Source organism: Capsicum annuum, chromosome 8 (genome assembly GCF_002878395.1).
Source record: "Capsicum annuum cultivar UCD-10X-F1 chromosome 8, UCD10Xv1.1, whole genome shotgun sequence".
Taxonomy (NCBI): domain Eukaryota; kingdom Viridiplantae; phylum Streptophyta; class Magnoliopsida; order Solanales; family Solanaceae; genus Capsicum; species Capsicum annuum.
Window position 1 is genome coordinate 64,174,603 of NC_061118.1, and position 6,945 is coordinate 64,181,547.

Here is a 6,945-nt window from a genome sequence, read left to right on the forward strand (position 1 = left end):
AAACCCTATAAAGGATCATTACTTAAAACCCAACATTTAGACATTTTATCAAACACATGAGAGTCATGAATTTAGGCATGGGAATGGCTAAAGCAAGTGATTGAAAACATAGTTACTATACTAAAATCATGAATTTGTGATTTAACATAAGGATTTAAATTCTCAAATCATATAAGGGCTCATTCCATCAAAAAAAATTAGAAACATAACTTATGATCAAAATCAATAACAATTTCTTAGAAACAATTCATCATAAACATGCAAAAACTCATAATTAGATATCAATAGGGGTTTCTTAGACACCACGGGTTGAAAGGGCTCATGGATGAACATCACACATACCTTAAACCTTATATCATAAAATAGAAACATAAATATTTAAGCTTCCTTGTAAGTTATTGGATTTTGAAACTTGATTATTGGTTTAGTTGGAGAGAAAAAAATGAAATTGATGAACTTGAGGCAATGATTAGGGTTTGTTTTCGAGAGGAAATTGGGGAAAAATAGACATATAATGCCCTAACCGACTTTTTAATACATATTTTACAAATTGGATTGAGGGGAAAAGATATAATTTCCCCTCAAACATTTAAATTCATAACTGGAACATAGATTGGAGAGAGATCTATAATACCCCGCATGTTTCTAAGCTAGGAAGTGAATAAGTATTCCTATGTATGAAATCTCCTATACTGTGATTCATACTTGAGTACATGACTTACAATGAATATCCTAGTGATAGGATAGCTTATGATTCATTAAGAATGTTCATATGAGTCACTTAAGGTAATACAAGTTAAAAATTTTTGAATCCATCAAGTTTTAGTGTTTGATTTTGCAAGGGTCATCTTTGAACGAGTATAAATTGATTTTAATGTTCTATTTTGTCTTATTTAGACCCACCAAATTGTATAGAATCTAATTATCTTTCCAATGATACCAATTTTTCCTTAATCCAATACCCGAGCAAAAAGTTATGCCCATTTTCGTGAGAGACAGTAAGGATAGGCGATTGGTTAGGCGCCGCCCATACAAACATAGGAGATTGGTTAGGAGCCACCCAACCTAGCTTAGGAAATCACTTGGTCACCACCTAAGTCAGTTCCAGGTGCCAAAAACACTTCGTTTCGAGTTATTTTAAGGGTAATTAAGTCTTTTAACACTTCTTACACGCCCCTAAACTTAACACTACAAAATATATGGCTTCTAAACATATTACAACCCAATTATCATCTCAAAGCTCATCATCCAAGATCACTAAAAGATAAAATTAACTAGGGTTGCATAACTAAGCTTGAAGATCTGATTTCAAGGAAATTGCTCCGCCAATCATCAAGAATTTTCCTTCTAAGGTATGCGTGATTTGATTCATGGACTCCTTTCGTCTATGAAGCTCAAGAACCATTTTCTAAATTTTGTATCATGATGTTTATGTTTTTGGTGGTTGATGTTCATGTGGTTGGAGTTTGATGATGCCTAATATGGGATCTTTGTATGTTTATTGTGAGGATATGGTGGTATTAAATGTATAAATATATGAAATTGGTGGTTGAATATTTGTAATCTTGATGAATTCACCTATGCCTCAGATGTGCATGTAAGGTGTTTGTGAAAATACCTAAGGGAATAGAAATCATTCTTTTATGACATAATAAGTCCTAAATGACTATTCCATGTTCTAAGTTTATGTTCAACGTGATCCCCATGCTATTGTCTTGAATTGAAGAAGTTGTCCGAGATGCTCATGATATTGTTGCAATATGGAATGACCATGTTTATGGAGCCATGCAAGTATATACATGTTGTGTGCATTCCCTATCATGTGATAGTTTGTTGAGAATCATTCTTATTATGAAAGCCTTAATTATGATATTGTGAATTGTGGGCTCAAATCTTGTCATCAAGTCATGTCATGTGTGTTGGTTTCCTTCTATCGAATCCTGGGGGTACTTGTACCCAAAAAATATAGCTGTGTGCCTAGAGCCATGTCATGTTTCACGATATCCGAACTCAAGCTATAATTCCATAGACTTCAGTCAGTCATGTGACTCAGGAAAACCTCATGATCTTAGTCAGTTGCCAGACATCAGTAACATTTCACCAGTTAATGGAATTCAATAAGATTAAGTCATGCACAGTCAGTTATTCATGTCCAGCCCCTCCAGATGGGAGTAGAGGTTAGTACCGAGTAAACCCAAGGATGGGAACTCACCCGCCAGTTCAGGGTATGATTCTTAGTATTCATCCTTATATTCTAGTACTACATAGCCAGTGTAAGTTGAGACATCTTAAACCGTCAGATTAGGGTTGATGAGGTGCCTTAACCCGTCAATTTAGGGTTCCCACCGTTCTCATTGAGTATATTCCAAATAAGGGTTACTCACAGGTTGTCCTTACTTGTGGCACGGTATTGACACCACTCCAGTCGGGGTAGAGATTGGACCCCAGCTTAGCTATAACGGCATACATGGGGCATGTCAGTTAAACACTACTTCCCATAGTTTCAGTATCAGTCTCAATAAAAGAACTCAGGGTGTTCTTCAGATTTTAGTATATATAGGACTGTCAGATACAGTCGTCCATGTTGTCAGTTTCAGTATTAGTCATGTGAGTTATCAGTAAACCATGTATTAGCTTACAGGTTATGCTATCACATATTCACAGTCCCAGTTTCTATATATGTGTGTTTGCACTCCCACGTTCATATTAGTTAGTCAGTGTTGTTTGTGCATGAAACCCTTTATGTTCAGCCTACCTTCCTCATATACTCAGTACTCTAGTTGTACTGATGTATTTACGCTATGGTGCTTTCATTTTATGTTACACCATAGGTTCCGAGATATGACCTCTAGCCCAGCTGTAGCGGTCGCATTCCAGTCCCAGAGACACAGTGAGTCCTCATTGATTCGAGGACAATATGATTTGAGACATTTATTTATTTCTTCAGTTCAGTTTTACAGAGTTAGCTGGAGACATGTTCCTTTAACTCCTTATTCAGATAGTTTAGAGGCTTTCAGATTTACGTTCAGATTTATGTTCAAACTTAGCTTTCAGATTGAGTTGTTTTAGGTATTTTCACCCACATAATTTTATTCAGTTGAACTTTATGGCCTTACAGTTCTATGTATTCCGCATTATTATATCATGATTTGCAATATACAGGTACAGATATCAGTCATGGGTTAGCTTGTGGTCCCTCGGGATCATGAGCACCGTGTAGCATTCCGGTTCAGCGAATCGGGGTATTACAAACTTGGTATCAGAGCTTAAGGTTCAATAGAGTCCTAGGAAGTCTGAAAGCCGCATCTAGTAGAGTCTTGTACATGGGTGTGTTACACACCATATTTATGTGCGGGAGGCTGTAAGATGTTATAGGAATAGTCCCTTTTCTTTATTATTCATGTCATGCTCGTGAGCATAATCATAAGTTAAACTCTTAGTCTAATCCATTCTTCTCTTATTCTACACCATGGCCCCAAAGAAAAGAAACCAGCCAACTCCTCAGCCTGAAGATCCTTTGGGCAAATATGTTTCCCATGCGGAGTTTAGAGCTGTATTTACCACACTTGCTCAGTCCATGGCTGAACGAATGAATGGCCGCCAGTCATTCCGGCCAATCCAGTGGCCAATCCCAAAGAAGCTAGGGTTCGGGACTTCACCCGGATGAACCCTCCATCTTTCCATAGGTCAAAGTCTGATAAGGACCCTCAGGAGTTGATTCACCAAATCCAAAAGGTCATTGACATCAAGGGTGTTACTTCTATTGAAAGTGCTGAGTTAGCCGCTTACCAGTTACAGGATATTGCTCATGATTGTTACAAACAGTGGAAGTCTTAGAGGTTAGATGACACAGGCCCTATCGAGTGGGAGAAATTTGTCACGGCCTTCTTAGACAGATTCTTTCCCCAAGAGCTGAGGAAAGCCAAAGTTCTTGAGTTCATCAACCTTAGGTAGGGGAATATGACGGTTAGGGAGTATTATCTCAGATTTACTCAGCTAGCCAGGTATGCTCTGCATGTGGTTGCAGACAATAGAGCTAAGATAAGCAAGTTAGTATCAGGGGTCAACTTGTTTCCTACCTTCGGGCAAGGAAAATGATTTCTAAGAGGTGTGTGCATCATCTCGTGCATGTTAAAGATTCTAGTTCTGAATCTCCCATCCTCGAAACAGTCCCTATTGTTAATGAATACTCAGATGTCTTTCCCAAAGATCTTCCAGGCATTCCTCCCAAAAGTGAAATAGACTTCGACGTAGACCTTCTTTTGGATACTCAACCTATTTCTATTCTGCCATATAGAATGGCACCAACAGAACTCAAGGAACTGAAAGATTAGTTGAAGGATCTCTTAGATAAGGGATTCATCAGACCCAGTGTTTCCCCATGGGGTGCGCTAATGTTATTCGTGCGCAAGAAAGATGGTTCTCTCAGGATGTGTATTGATCACCGTCAACTCAACAAGGTCACGGTCAAGAACAGATATCCTCTTCCCAGAATTGATGATCTATTCGACCAACTTCAAGGTGCTCGTTACTTCTCCAAGATAGACCTCAGATCAAGCTATCATCAGCTCAGAGTTAGAGAATGTGACATTCTGAAGATGGCTTTCCATACTCGGTATGGTCACTTCAAATTTTTAGTCATGTCGTTTGGTCTTACCGATTCCACTGAAGCTTTTATGAACTTGATGAACCGTGTATTCAAGCAGTACTAGGATATGTTTGTCATAGTCTTTATAGATGATATTCTGGTCTATTCTCACCTAGAGCATGATCATGCAGACTATCTCAGGATTGTTCTTTAGACTCTCAGGGATCACCAGTTATTCGCTAAGTTCAGTAAGTGCAAATTTTGGCTAAGATACGTAGCATTCCTTGGCCATATTATTTTCAACGATGGAATTAGAGTAGATCCTCAGACAATCGAGGTGGTAAGAAACTGGCCCAGATCCGTATCTCTATTAGATATTAGGATTTTTTTGGGTTTGGCTGGCTATTATAGATGGTTTGTTGAGGGATTTTCTTCTATTGTATATCCCATGTCCAAATTGACTTAGAAGAAGATTAAGTTTCAGTGGTCAAATTCATACGAAAAGAGCTTTCAAGAGTTGAAGACTCGACTCACCTCAGCTCCAGTTCTAGCTATTCCAGATGGTTCAGATGGTTTTGTAGTCTATTGTGATACATCCAGAGTGGGTTTAGGTTGTGTCCTCATGTAGCATGGTAAGGTCATAGCCTACGCCTCCAGACATTTAAAGCCACATGAGAAGAGTTATCCTACTCATGATCTTGAGTTAGCAGCGGTAGTTTTTTCTTTGAAGATTTGGAGGAATTATCTCTATGGATTTCATGTAGATTTCTTCACAGACCATAAAATCCTTCAGTATGTCTTTTCCCAGAAAGATCTCAATCTTCGCTAGAGAAGGTGGTTAAAGCTCTTGAAGGATTATGACATGAGTGTTCTTTATCATCCGGGCAAGGCCAATGTTGTGGCCGACGCTCGGAGTCGACTCTCCATGGGTAGTATTTCTCACATTGAGGATAGTAAAAAAAAGATGGCTCAGGAGATGCATCAGCTTGCCAGACTAGGCGTTTGCTTAGTCAATTCTTCAGAGGGTGGTGTATGTGTTCATAGTAGTTCAGAGTCATCTCTAGTTTCCAAGGTGAAAGAGAAACAAGACAGGGATCCTAGCCTTGTCAAGCTCAAAGAGTTAGTTCAGAATCAGAAAGTCAAGGTTTTCTCCCAAGGGGGAGATGGTGTTCTTCACTGTCAGGGTCGTTTATGTGTTCCAGATATAGATGAATTGAGGCATCAAATTCTTGCAGAAGCACATGGTGCGTGATACTCTATTCATCCAGGGGACATTAAGATGTACCGACATGCGGGAGATCTATTGGTGGAGTGGGATGAAGAGAGATGTTGCAGAGTTCGTGGCTAAGTGCTGTACATGTCAGCAAGTTAAGATAGAGCATCAGAAATATAATATTCCGTGCAAGAGTTCACCATTCCTACTTGGAAGTAGAAAGAAGTTAACATGGACTTCGTGAAGGGTTTGCCTAGAACTCGTTATCAGCATGATTCAGTCTGGGTCATTATAGATAGAATGACCAAGTCAGCTCATTTCCTTTCTGTTCGTACTTCTTATTCCGCCTAGGATTATTCCAAACTCTATATCAGGGAGTTACTCAGGTTACACGGTGTTCCACTATCTATCATCTCAGACAGAGGTACCCAGTTCACTTCTCACTTTTGGAAAGTGTTCCAAAAGGGTCTCGGTACCCAAGTCCATCTCAGCATAGTATTTCATCCTTAGACAGATGGTCAAGCAGAGAGGACCATTCAGACTCTTGAAGATATTCTAAAGTCATGTGCAATTGACTTCAAGGGAAGCTGGGACGACCACTTGCCTTTGATTGAGTTTGCATACAACAATAGCTATCATTCTACTATTCAAATGGCTCCATTCGAAGCTCTCCATGGTAGTAGATGTAGATCTCCGATTGGTTGGTTTAAAGTTAGTGAGGCCTCAATCATAGGTCTTGACTTAGTATTCGACGCCTTAGAGAAATTTCAATTGATCAGAAAGAGACTCCAGGCTGCTCAAAGTCGACAGAAGTCCTGTACAGATGTTCATTGAAAGGATCTCAAGTTTGAGGTCAATGACTATGTCTATCTTAAGATCTCTCCGATGAAGGAGTGAAGAGGTTTGTTAAGAAAGGGAAACTCAATCCCTGATATGTCGGTCCCTTCAAAATTTTGTGTCTCTTTGGCAAGGTAGCTTATGAGCATTAGTTGCCTTCAGATCTAGCCTCAGTCCATCCAGTCTTCCATGTCTCTTTGATAAAGAAGTGCATAGGTGACCCAGCAGTTGTTGTCCCTATTCAGAGCATCAACATTCAGAACAGCCTCTCTTATGAAGAGATTCCAGTCGAAATCTTAGATTATCA